The sequence below is a fragment of the Hyperolius riggenbachi genome, unplaced genomic scaffold (genome assembly GCF_040937935.1).
Source record: "Hyperolius riggenbachi isolate aHypRig1 unplaced genomic scaffold, aHypRig1.pri scaffold_120, whole genome shotgun sequence".
Classification (NCBI taxonomy): Eukaryota; Metazoa; Chordata; class Amphibia; order Anura; family Hyperoliidae; genus Hyperolius; species Hyperolius riggenbachi.
In genome coordinates, this window is record NW_027152343.1 from 162,255 (window position 1) to 176,226 (window position 13,972).

The 13,972-nt window shown below is 45.5% G+C and overlaps 1 protein-coding gene across 2 annotated transcripts in view; it reads left to right on the top strand.

Annotated features, from left to right (window-relative positions):
• The first annotated feature begins 563 nt into the window (after positions 1-563).
• The window catches only part of PTTG1 (PTTG1 regulator of sister chromatid separation, securin), a 41,991-nt gene continuing 28,582 nt past the window's right edge, over positions 564-13,972 (top strand). Inside the window, exons 1-2 of one of the 2 annotated variants that reach the window (XM_068264729.1) lie at positions 564-785; positions 9,264-9,300. The gene's annotated coding sequence lies outside the window, so the exon portion shown is untranslated. The remainder of the gene's footprint in view (positions 786-9,263; positions 9,301-13,972) is intronic. The other variant, XM_068264731.1, reaches the window with a different exon arrangement.

Consider the following 13,972-nt stretch of genomic DNA (forward strand, 5'->3'; position numbering starts at 1 on the left):
AACAGGGGGGTCTTAGGTTTAGTCACCAACAGGGGGGTCTTAGGTTTAGGCACCAACTGGGGGGTCTTAGGTTTAGGCACCAACAGGGGGGTCTTAGGTTTAGGCACCAACAGGGGGGTCTTAGGTTTAGGCACCAACAGGGGGTCTAGGGGTTAGGGAGAGGTACAGGGAGGGTTTTTAACAAACGTTAAAATAAGTTTCAGTTTACAAATAGGGAAGATTAACGTTTTAAGAATTGCCGATCTCATACACATTATTTAGTGATTTATAAATTCTTAAAACACTATTTCTAAACAAAATTCTACACAATATTTCAATAAACGATAATACTGTTTATCGTTTACACCACGCGCCCTTTTTTCCCCGATGCCCTTTTTTGATGTACCCCCCCTTTGTATGGTTTTTATTATCTAGAGTTAAATAACTGCTCAACCGTGCATATTAGAGTGCACTTCTATTTCCCAGCTTAGCCTTTTCTTTTATGATATTCCAGTAGCAGGGGAATCAGAAATCACCATGGTTACTGCTGTGTGTGAAACTGCTGATCAAAACCAGAAGACCCATGGGTAAAAGGAGAAAACAGCAGAGGTTTTGCTATAGATGCTGACATTTATTCCTGTGTAACTGACTGGACAAACATAACTGAGGAGTGTGTGATCAAAAGACGAGCGTCAGAGCAGCTCTGAGAACAGAAAATAAGGTGTCGGTGTTTGAAGGCGCGTCCCCAGAAACGGATGTGTAAATACATTCCAGGCGGGGGAAGCGTTCTGTGACCTTCAAGACTGGTAGGATTGCTGTCCTTTATAAGGAGCAGCTTTATTCATGCACAGTGTCGCCTACACCTATTTTAGCCCGATAAAAAAATAAAGAAAAAAGATAATGCATGCAAACTCTGTAACTTCTGCTTAAAAAAAAACCTGAGGTGAAAATGAACTGATCAGTCAACCAATTGTATCTATCCTCCTACTCCTGAAAATTATTTTAATTTTAGAATCCCACAGTTGTATATTCTTTTTAACCTCCCTGCGGTATGATTATATCCGGATTTTAGGGTCTGAAAGCGTTGCAATTTTTTTCACATGCTTTTAGCCTCTAAAACCAGGAAAAAAATCACACCGCAGAGAGATCTGCAGCAACCCCAGCACTCACTCCCCTCCCTGGGATCCAGCGCTGCAATACTCTCTCTGTCCTCTGGGTAGTGTTGTAAACCTATAGTGAGATCGCTGTCTGTTGTCATGGCAACAAATGGTGATCTCACCCGAGGGATCCAGAGCCTCCGAGGACCGGAAGAATGGGTATTTCTTCTTCCAAGTGACAGCCACCACCCAGGCGCGGTCCGCCCATGATGCCAAGTGAGGCGACTTCCTCAGGCGACAGAAGTCTGGGAGCAGCACCAGGCAGGACCAAGAAGTGAAGAGAGTACCTGGCCAACCTATACAGGGGGCAACTGTACCTAGCTACCAACACTGGGGTCACCTATAACTGGCTACCTACCTATACTGAGGGTGTTTTGGGGGGCTCACCATCCTACCATCAAAACAGCATCATTTGGCAGTGATACCATAAACATAGTTAGGCAGCATGTACCCGCCTAACTAAAATTATTAGGTAGAGTGCCTCCACATAAATAGGACAGTGTGCACCCCTAAATCTAATGCAAAGGCATTAATCCCTTTCATCACAAAAAATCATTAGGCAGTGTCCCCTTTAAATCATTGGTGGGCAGTGGTGCTTATAATAAAAAGACACCAAACTCACCATCCAAATCACTCGCATCAACAGCCTCCTATGTACCAGAGGCTGGAGGACATTTCCCAGCACAACACATTTCCCATAAGCCTCTGAGGCACTGCACTCAGGACGTTACTTTTATTTTGCTATCTGACCATACGAAGTATGCATTTCATACTCCTCATGGCTCCTGTTGCACGTCACATGACATGCAAAAACACTGGAAGCCATACAGAGGTACCAGGTTTCACAATAACCAGCTGCAGTCATGAAAGGGTTGAAGCACAGCCACAGACCTGACCAGACGCTGAGGCCTGGAACCCACTGAAAACCGCAAACGCAAAACGCAACCGCTAGCGTTTTGTCTGAGCGGTTTGCAAGCGGATTCATGCGCGTTTTTGGTCTTGTTTTGCAACATTGTATTTTTTTCCCCAGCGGGTGCCTAGCGTTTTGCGTTTTGCATTTTTATCCTGATTGGTCCTGTGAATTATTTTTCATTTTGTTTACAGTGTGCTGAACCGCAAAACGCTAGCAAAACCGCTCAGTTTAGGTTTTGCTGAGCGTTTCTGCTAGCGTTTCAATACTTTACATTGAAGCGCTAACGCTCCCAAAATGCTGCAGGTCCTGCGTTTGCGTTTCTGGGAAACGCAAACGCTCCTGTGGAAGTTGCCCTATCCATTAACATTAGCCCAGCGTTTTGGCAAACTGCTAGTGTATCGCAGTGCTGCCAAAACGCTGCCAAAAGCGCTCCTGTGGGTTCCAGCCCTGAAGCAGGTAACACAGCTCCCTGCAGTACCGGATTTACTTCACAGGAGCCTATAGGCCCAAATGTCCTGGCACCTTGCCCTCTATGAACCTACAATCCCCCACTAAACTGCACCGCAACTGTGTTGGCTGTCCTAGCTGTCACTTCTCCCTTACTTCCCTTGCCTGTAATAGGTAGCTTCAGGTGCCCCTTAGTATTAGGTAGCCAGAGGTACCCTCAATATTAAGTAGCTAGAGGTACTCCAAAGTATTAGGTAGCTAGAAGAAGCTCAGTATTAAGCAGCTAGAGGCACCCCTAGGGAGGCAGATCTCATTACTGGAATGCGGAGAGCAGGGTGAGTAACCTCTCATTTACACTCTGCTTGGGGCTATGCATAGGGAGGAGAGAAAGGAGGAAGAGAGGCACTCATGGAGTGGAGTGAGCCACCTTTCAATCATCATGCGCCTGTAGGCACGTGCCTACAGTGCCTTATGGTCAGCCCCATTTCTAGGGGTTTGCGGCCCGTGCGGCCGCCCTAAACCCCCGGCTGGGGGAGGCGCCGTGATGGAGGAGGAGCTGCGGCTGTGGGGAGGGTGGCCCGACCTCTCCCTCTCTTCCTCTCCCCGTGGCCCCCTCGGTGCTCCCCCCCCTCCCTGCGTTCCAATCGCCAATCACTTGCCGCTGGTCTCCTCTTCTGCATAGCCGCTTATGCACACTCTACTTCCAGGAAGTGGAGTGTGTATAAGCGGCTATGCAGAGGAGGAGACCAGCGGCAAGTGATCGGGATGAGGTGAGTTGCTGTATACAGCGCTTCCTGCTGCGCTCACATTGCAGTGGAGGGGGGAGCATGGAGGGCAGCCCAGGGAGAAGTCTGGCCACCCTCCTCATAGGCTGACTATCCCCTCGGAGGGAGGGGGGGTTAGTGAGGTTTCACCTACCTATTTAACCTGTATTGCCGGCATCTACCTATTTAACCTATACTGGGGGCAGCTACTATCTAACATATATAACCTATACTGGGGGCACCTACCTATCTAACCTGTACAGGGGGCTCCTACCTGTCTAGCATATACTGGGGGCTCCTACCTATCCAACTTATACTGGGGGCTCCTACCTATCCAACTTATACTGGGGGGTCCTACCTATCTAACCTGTACTGGGGGCACCTACCTATCTACTCTATACTGGGGACACCTACCTATCCAACTTATACTGGGGGCACCTACCCATCTAACCTATACTGGGGGCACCTACCAATCTAACCTATATAACCTATACCGGGGGCACCTACCTATCTAACCTGTACTGGGGGCTCCTAACTATCTAGCATATACTGGGGGCACCTACCTATCCAGCTTATACTGGGGGCACCTACCTATCTAACCTGTACTGGGGGCACCTACCTATCTTGCCTATACTGGGGACACCTACCTATCCAACTTTTACTGGGGGCACCTACCTATCTAACCTATACTGGGGACACCTACCTATCTAACCTATAATGCAGTTACCTACCTATCTAACCTATACTGGGGGCACCTACCTATCTAACCTATACTGCAGGCAACTATTCTGGCTACCTATATTGGAGGCACCCACCTAGCTAACCTGTACTGGGGGCACCTGCCTATCTAACCTATACTGGGGACAACTATACTGGCTACCTATACTGGAGGCACCTACCTGGCTAACCAATACTGGGGGCAATTATACTGGGGCACCTATGCCTGGCTACCTATACTGGGGGGACCTATAGCTGGTTACCTATACTGAGTGCAACTAGACCTGGCTAACCTCTACTGTGGGCACCTATACCTGGCTCCACGGGGGAGGCGCAATTTTTACACCCTCGCCCTGGGTGCATTTTAGCCTAAAAACTGCCCTGCTTATGGCAATCCAGCCCTGGCTTCCTGTGCTATACAGGATATGGTGGGGGCACAAGGGCTACATAATACTGTTCTCTGAGGCATAGGAGGCTAGTAAAGGCTACCTACCGGTAATACTGCTATTTGGGGAGGGAGGGCACAGAGGCTACCTATTTCCTAACTGGTTGGGGAGAGGCATAAAGGATACCTTATACTCTTATTGGGGGTGGGGGCAAAAGCTACCGAACATTAGTATCTTGGGGCCCAAAAAGTACCTAATAGAGGGGTGGATGAGCCCATCCAAAGTTTTGCTGGGGACCCAGCGATTTCTAGCCATGTCCCTGGTCAGAAACATGTCACCACTCCTCCAGAAATTGATTTACGTATAGAGATGGGATTCTTGGGTAATTGCGGACTATTGTATGGGCAAATTATATTCTATGTGGAGAGTGAGTTGGGCTTTAAAGCGGGACTGAAGACTATCTAAAAAAAAAAAGTTTCACTTACCTGGGGCTTCTGCCAGCTCTCTGCAGCGAATCTATGCCCACACTGCATACTGCGCCTTTGCAGGAAGCTCCTGCCTATGGGAACGCATACGAGGATACGCATGGCCAGGGCACAGGGGACGTCAACTTAGAAGTCGGCTTCCACTGCGTGAAGTGAGAGTGAGCCGCGGCGGAGGAACGGAGGATTGTTGAGGACCGGCGTGGGCACAGGATGGCTGCGGGGGGCTGGCAGAAGCCCCATGTAAGTGAAACTATTTTTTTTAGATAGTCTTCAGTTCCGCTTGTCTTCAATATGTGAGTACCTGTACATTTTCAAGAGGTTTAAAAAAAAGAAGTTATTTCACCATGTTATGTAATCTTCATTAGGAATAGACTTTTGGCTCCATCTTCTGGTAAACACTGTTATGTACAACAGCATCAACATAACTGCAGTTTATTTATAACTGCAGTTTATAACTGCAGTATATAGAAAGCTAGTATTTATAAAGTTTATTTATAAAATAATACAGATTAAATCAAACTCAAACTGCCCTCTGATCAGCAGTTATAAACTTAACCAATTTTTCATCTTTGCATAGATCTAAGAAATCTTGAGCTGATTGCGGTTTACAAACACTTCCCTATTTCCAGGAATCTGATTGGACTAATGCATACCTCGCAACTTATTGAGATAAGAAAGTGGGACACTTTAAAGGCCCATACACACGTCCGTTTTTTGCGAACGACGGATCGTTTGAACGACCCGTCGTTCAGTCGTTCGCCCGCTAAATCGGGCGTGTGTACAGACTGCCTTATCACGCAAACGACAGTCTGTACACACGCCCGATTTAGCGGGCGAACGACTGAAGGACGGGTCGTTCAAACGATCCGTCGTTCGCAAAAAACGGACGTGTGTATGGGCCTTAAGACATGCCCTTGCCACACCTCTAACCACGCCCACACCACATACCTTGCCGTGCATATCTCAAGAATTCAGAACCAAAAGATGTAGTTTTATCATTCAAACCACACTGGTCCTCTTTATTATCATTAGTTCTCCTTCATTTTAACATTCAAAAATAAAAAATATATCAATTCAATTGATGGTAATAAAGTTTTGAGTAAGTTAAACACATTTTTCAGTAGATAAATAAATTTCTTTACACACAGACCAAAGGAGCACACAGACCCAAAGGAGAAGAGCGCTGGCTGGAACACTCTGCACACACCTTGCAGGGGCCCCAGGAAACAACTATTCACTGGGGGGGGGGAGTCCTGGGGGCCCATCAGACTGCTCTGTGCCCAAGGCAATTGCCCAGTTTTCCCCTTAAAAGCGCTGGCCCTGAAGACAGATGGATAATGCCACCTTTGCCAAAAATGTAGCTGTTTAGCAGCCCCCGAGAGAAGCAGAAGCAGGCTAATGGATGATTTTGGCGCCCCATAAGCGCTAATGCAGATATCGGCTATTGGGTGTCCAAAGCAGAAATTTGGGCGCCCGATAAATAGCAGGCACCGGGCCCATCTGAACGAAATTTCTTGTTTTTGAAAATTAGAATGTAATAGTTTTTGAAATGTTTTTGTCTTTTGTATTTAGTAAATACAAAAAGGTTTTGGATCAGCACCCATCCAACGTAGGGAGAAACGTGTGCCCAAGCTTATGGCGTTCCACACCACTGGAGCCGTCAATTCAGTAAGTCCACATGGAGCAGGCACCAGTGATGAAAAAAGTCATCTCTTTATTGATCACATGGATTAAAATCAGCAGTGATATTACAACGACAGACCGCTGTTTCGAGCCATAGGGCTCTTTATCAAGTTGTCAAAAAAACTGCAATACAAACAATCACCTTCCACCATTCCTTATATACACAAGTAGCACCAATCGGTGGTCAGTGTTTGAATCAACGAATCACAGTGCATAAACAGCATGGAGGACCTGATGGGGAACTGTGTGATACACCAAAATGCACACCCCTTCAGATCAGACCACTCCCACAGAATATGAATATGGTAAAAAAAGTACTTAAAATTCTCACCTATTGTAAACAAAATATTCTCCAGCTTCCCTGACTTCATGACTGAACATGGGGAGAGCCTCCAGCCCGCCGCGCGGTTTGCAAGATAAAAAACGCCGTTTTTGCCAGCTCCAGCCAATCAAAATGTGACTAGTGTCAACCAATGAGAGGCCCCTATGTCTCCAAGCGGTGACCAATCCGCTTCAACATACGCATCAGCCAATGGGCTATGCGTACGTCACAACGCATCACACGCGGCGGTCAATCCGCATAGACCTGCGGCCAGACCAATAGGCAACGCGTATAAAACGACGCTTGGGCGGCAACGACCAATCCGCATGTACATGCGGACCAGCCAATAAACAATGCGTACATTGAGACAAATCAAAGGAGGCGGCCAATCCACAGTCATCAGCAGCGCATATACTATAAACAATGCGTACTACGTGACGCAACACAAAACTGGCCAATAAATATAAATGACCATTCATGCGTTCCTGAGGACTGCATAGTAAACATAAAGAGAGAACCGCCTCCTCAAAATAAAGCAGCCAATAGATTTCACATTGGCTGCTCAGACAACACTCAACTCAACACTCAAGCTGTGGCCAGACATTTTGTAGAGGCGGGCCACAATGTCTCACAATTGAGAGTCCAAATAATCGATGGGGTCCCAATGGGGTGGGGAGGGGGGAGGGATCGTGATAAAGAGCTATCCAGACGTGAAGCGTTCTGGATTAAAAAATTGGGTGTTCTGGGGAATGGAGGTTTAAACTTAGATTATGATCTGTCCTTCTGCATTTGAAATTGTTAGGATCCATGTGGCTTGTTTGTCTCTATATTGATTACAAGGGAATTTTTATCAATTGATGTAGTAGACGGTGTGTGGTGTTTGAGTCAAAAAAAATTTAATAACACAGTAAGAGAACATGGGTTTTTCCTAGTTTTTTCCTGATCTAGATTCCTGGCTTCTACTCTGCTGGAGGTGGGGAGAGTATCTGGTCACCATATATGGTTGTCTGAGCAGCCAATGTGAAATCTATTGGCTGCTTTATTTTGAGGAGGCGGTTCTCTCTTTATGTTTACTATGCAGTCCTCAGGAACGCATGAATGGTCATTTATATTTATTGGCCAGTTTTGTGTTGCGTCACGTAGTACGCATTGTTTATAGTATATGCGCTGCTGATGACTGTGGATTGGCCGCCTCCTTTGATTTGTCTCGATGTACGCATTGTTTATTGGCTGGTCCGCATGTACATGCGGATTGGTCGTCGCCGCCCAAGCGTCGTTTTATACGCGTTGCCTATTGGTCTGGCCGCAGGTCTATGCGGATTGACCGCCGCGTGTGACGCGTTGTGACGTACGCATAGCCCATTGGCTGATGCGTATGTTGAAGCGGATTGGTCGCCGCTTGGAGACATAGGGGCCTCTCATTGGTTGACACTAGTCACATTTTGATTGGCTGGAGCTGGCGAAAATGGCGTTTTTTATCTTGCAAACCGCGCGGCGGGCTGGAGGCTCTCCCCATGTTCAGTCATGAAGTCAGGGAAGCTGGAGAATATTTTGTTTACAATAGGTGAGAATTTTAAGTACTTTTTTTACCATATTCATATTCTGTGGGAGTGGTCTGATCTGAAGGGGTGTGCATTTTGGTGTATCACACAGTTCCCCATCAGGTCCTCATGCTGGTCCTCATGCTGTTTTAATCCATGTGATCAATAAAGAGATGACTTTTTTCATCGCTGGTGCCTGCTCCATGTGGACTTACTGTCTTTTATATTTACAAATGTTTCATTTTTGAAAATTGTTATTTTTTTTATGTATTTTTGATATATAAATTCAAATGTTTTGGTAACTATGGGCTCAGACACACTATAAGGGCATTTCTGAGCGCTTTTTAGCCTCAAGAGCTTTCTGGGAGCTTTTTAAAAAATGTTCCCATTAACTTTCATTAAAATCAAGTTATGTGTTTTTATTGTGCTTTTAATGAAAGTTAATGGGAGCGTTTTTTAAAAAAAAACTCTCAGAAGGGAGGCCAAAAAGTGCTCAGAAAAGTGCTTAGGGCCGGTTCACGCTTGCCTGCATTTGTGTTCGGCTCTGCAATTGCGATTTGCAGGCCAAATCTCGTGATTCATCGCGATTTGCGCTTGTGATTCCCATTCAGTAGAACAAGAATCACAGCGCAATCGAAACACTGCATGCAGCGCATTTGCGATTGATTGAAATCACAAACAATGCTTTGTGAATGTATGCATAGCGTACATTAGTAGCAGTGGTTTGCTGATCGCCAGAGATCAGCAAATCGCTGAAAAATCGCCCAGTGTCAACTAGCCCTTATAGTGTGTCTGAGCCCTATGTGAGAGTGGGGGAGTTAAAGAGTTAACTTTAATGGGGGATTTATGTATTATTTTTTTTATCACAGGCACTTTGATCGGTGAATGGGAACTGTATGTAGCGAGGTATGTATATCTTTGCCCCTGCTACAATTAAAAGCGTAGATATACTGCCTCTGCTGCAGTAAGTAGTTAATAGAGGCAGAAGGTGCCTCACCTGGACCATCACAATGCCAGAAATGGACCAGAATATAACATTCACCAATATTCACTATAACTGATATCTTCCTGATTGAAAATTGTCTGAGAATGAATTGTTGCACCACTTGATTTTCATCAGATCTCAGCACAAATCCATTTGACAATTTTCCAACATTCTTAAGAAATGAATTTCAATAAAAACACTAAATCTACTAGGGATTGGTCAAAAATCAAGACTCATGAAGAGAAACGAGGTTTTACTAAAGTGCACCACCATCCCCTATACAATTTCCTGGTGTCTGGTTGTCTCCTCCCTCCCCTTTACAGTTCCCCTGGTGTTTAGTGAACCAACCTCCCCTATACAGTTTCCTAGTGTCTAGTGGCTCCCATTCCGCCCCTATACTGTTCCCCTGGTGGCTAGTGGACCTCCCTCTTCTATACAGTTTTCTGATGGTTAGTGACTACCCTTCCTCCCCTATACAATTCTCTGGTGTCTAGTTGCCCCTCCCCCTATACAGTTCCCTGGTGTCTAATGTCCCTTCTCCCTACCATAAACAGTTTACTGGTGTCTAGTGGAACTCGCCTCCCCTAAAGTGGTGTCTAGTTTCCTCCCACCCTCATCTATTCAGTTCCCTGGTGTCTAGTGGCCTTCTTCCCTACCCTACACAGTTCCCTGGTGTCTAGTGGCCCCTCTCCCTCCACCATCTGGCTTCTCCAGGTCTCCCCCCCCCTCTAAAATATAGCATCCCTGGTGGTCTAGTGACCTAACATAAATCATCCAATGATATAACATACATGCAAACACTAATCACTAAACGAGAGATAGGGTATTGTATAGCAAAGCACTGGGATCCAGAGGAATCCTATTTGGACCCTTTGTACTAATATATATATATATATATATATATATATATATATATATATATATATAGTGGGTTGCAAAAGTATTCGGCCCCCTTGAAGTTTTCCACATTTTGTCGTATTACTGCCACCAACATGAATCAATTTTATTGGAATTCCACATGAAAGACCAACACAAAGTGGTGTACATGTGAGAAGTGGAACAAAAATCATACATGATTCCAAACATTTTTTTTACAAATAAATAACTGCCAAGTGGTGTGTGCATAATTATTCGACCCCCTTTGATCTTAGTGCAGTCAGTTGCCTATAGACATTGCCTGATGAGTGCTAATGACTAAATAGAGTGCACCTGTGTGTAATCTAATGTCAGTACAAATACAGCTGCTCTGTGAGGGCCTCAGAGGTTGTCTAAGAGAATATTGGGAGCAACAACACCGTGAAGTCCAAAGAACACACAAGACAGGTCAGGGATCAAGTTATTGAGAAATTTAAAGCAGGCTTAGGCTACAAAAAGATTTCCAAAGCGTTGAACATCCCACGGAGCACTGCTCAAGCGATCAGTCAGAAATGGAAGGAGTATGGCAGAACTGTAAACCTACCAAGACAAAGCCATCCACCTAAACTCACAGGCCGAACAAGGAGAGCGCTGATCAGAAATGCAGTCAAGAGGCCCATGGTGACTCTGGACGAGCTGCAGAGATCTACAGCTCAGGTGGGAGACTCTGTCCATAGGACATCTATTAGTCACGCACTGTACAAAGTTTGCCTTTATGGAAGAGTGGCAAGAAGAAAGGCATTATTAACAGAAAGCATAAGAAGTCCCGTTTGCAGTTTGCCACAAGCCATGTGGGGGACACAGCAATCATGTGGAAGAATGTGCTCTGGTCAGATGAGACCAAAATGGAACTTTTTGGCCAAAATGCAAAACGCTATGTGTGGCAGAAAACTAACACTGCACATCACTCTGAACACACCATCCCCACTGTCAAATATGGTGGTGGCAGCATCATGCTAGGGGGGTGCATCTCTTCAGCAGGGACAGGGAAGCTGGTCAGAGTTGATGGGAAGATGGATGCAGCCAAATACAGGGCAAACTTGGAAGAAAACCTCTTGTAGACTGCAAAAGACTTGAGACTGGGGCGGAGGTTCACCTTCCAGCAGGACAATGACCCTAAACATCAAGCCAGGGCAACAATGGAATGGTTTAAAACAAAACATATCTATGTGTTAGAATGGCCCAGTCAAAGTCCAGATCTAAATCCAATCGAGAATCTGTGGCACGATCTGAAAACTGCTGTTCACAAACGCTGTCCATCTAATCTGACTGAGCTGGAGCTGTTTTGCAAAGAAGAATGGGCAAGGATTTCAGTCTCTAGATGTGCAAAGCTGGTGGAGACATACCCTAAAAGACTGGCAGCTGTAATTGCAGCAAAGGTGGTTCTACAAAGTATTCACTCAGGGGGCCGAATGATTACGCACACCCCACTTTGCAGTTATTTATTTGTAAAAAATGTTTGGAATGATGTATGATTGTCGATCCACTTCTCACATGTACACCACTTTGTATTGGTCTTTCACTTGGAATTCCAATAAAATTGATGCATGTTTGTGGCAGTAATGTGACAAAATGTGGAAAACTTCAAGGAGGCCGAATACTTTTGCAACCCACTGTAAATTACTTTTTTTAAATCTTCCTTTGAGCATGCAAACTCTATGTATATATACATACATACATAGAGTACAAAGGGTCCAAATAGGGATTCCTCTGGATCCCAGTGCTTTGATATAACATACATGCAAAGAGGTGTTCAGAATACAAGTACGGTAACAAAAAACAAAAAAAAACAAATCCTCACCCTTGGCTCAAAGTGTCACAGCGTCCCAAATGAGGCTGCTACTCCATGTCTCCCCCACCTGTAAACCTCACGTGGTATCCCAATAACGCTTCTCCATAGGCAGTGAATGGTGGTAATGGTGTCCCTTAAACGAGAAATTCCGGCAATAATCCCATGCGTGGCCACGCACATGATATTATGGCAGGACGTCCTACAATATTGTGCCACACTGATTCACATTGGTGTGTGTGACAGCATGCCCCTCCCTCGCCCTTGCTATTGGCTCGTGCTCGCCCTTGTTATTGGCTCATGCTCACCCTTGCTATTTGGCTTATGCTTGCCCTTGCTATTGGCTCGTGTTCGCCCTTGCTATTGGCTCATGCTCGCCCTTGCTATTGACTCGTCTCTCTCGTAATGCTTTCAGCATTTAGCCATATAGGCTTAGCAATCAGGTGCTCCTGGGTCAAACATAATGCAAAGTGGGGAAACCACTAGCGGGCCAAATTTGATAGCACCACAGGCCAGATTAATTTAAAGGGATGCTATAGGGGGTCGGGGGAAAATGAGTTGAAGTTACCTGCGTTGCCGTGTCCTCGCTCCTGCTGAGGTCACCAGGAGCGTACTGCGCAGGTGCAGACTGTACTAGGACTGCACAATACACTCCTGGTGATGTCAGTGTGAGCGAGGACACGGCAACGCAGGCGCAGTGCTTTTCAGACTTTAAAGTCTGAAATTCCAGAAGTGAACCGGAGGCGGGGCCGGAGCATCGGGGAGTGGCTGCGGGGGCACAGGATGTCTGCGGGGGACCATTAGAAGCCCCGGGTAACTTCAACTCATTTTCCACCGACCCCCTACAGTATCCCTTTAACTTTATTATGATTGATTTGTAAAACACCAGCATATTCCGTGGCGCTATACAAAGTAGGAAAACAACAAGGGGTACATAATGATACAGACAATGATATACATCAAATATGGACAAAAAAATACAGAACTGCTGGTTACAATGACAGCTGTAACATGATGAATCAAATGTAGAGTGCAAGCTATGAAATGAATAACAAATCCAGACACAAAAGGGAGAGAGAGGCCTGCCCTTGCAAGCTTACAATCTGAAGGAATGGGGGGAAAGGAGGTGGTGAAGAATACATGTTTGACATGTATGCTTTATCGAAAAGGTTAGTCTGTATTGCGGATCACGTATTATATCTGGCTGACAATGGAAAGCACAACACGTTATTGATCAATTTCATCAGTTTTTCAACTTGAGACTCAATTGGTTTAGAGGTGTTCATTCACACAACATACACTGACCACTCACATGTTCCCCAATTTTCCCTAATTATGAATAAAAAGATTGCAAACACTGAAAAAATTTGCTTGGGTCCATAAATCGACCCAAACCTGGACAAGCATGCAGATCAGATGTTTCTGACAAAAATCTGACAAGATCAGCTGCAAGCTTGTTTCAGGTGTGTGAGTCAGACACTACTGATACCAGAATGATCAGCAGCCAACTGGTGAAAAAAAAAGTAAATAAACATGGAAGCCTCCATATCCCTCTTGCTTCAGGTTCCCTTTGGCAGGGATCACACTTGTCTTAGAGAAACACACTAGGCAGAACCGCATGAGTTTTCCCCATAGCACATTGTGGAAAACGCATATGCAATTCTGCCTGTGTTCCTATCCTCAGTTTTCTGCATGTTTTTTTCACAGCTTCTAATGTAATTGATAGAGAAGAAGGACACAATGGCCTCCATTCACAATAACATGTGTGGTAATGAAAACGGAAAATTGTATACTTACCTGCAGGTAATTTTCCTTTCCTGTTTAGCTTCATGGCAGCAATACTACGGGGGGGGGGGGGGGGGGTATGGGGGGTTAGTCCCGCCTCCTAA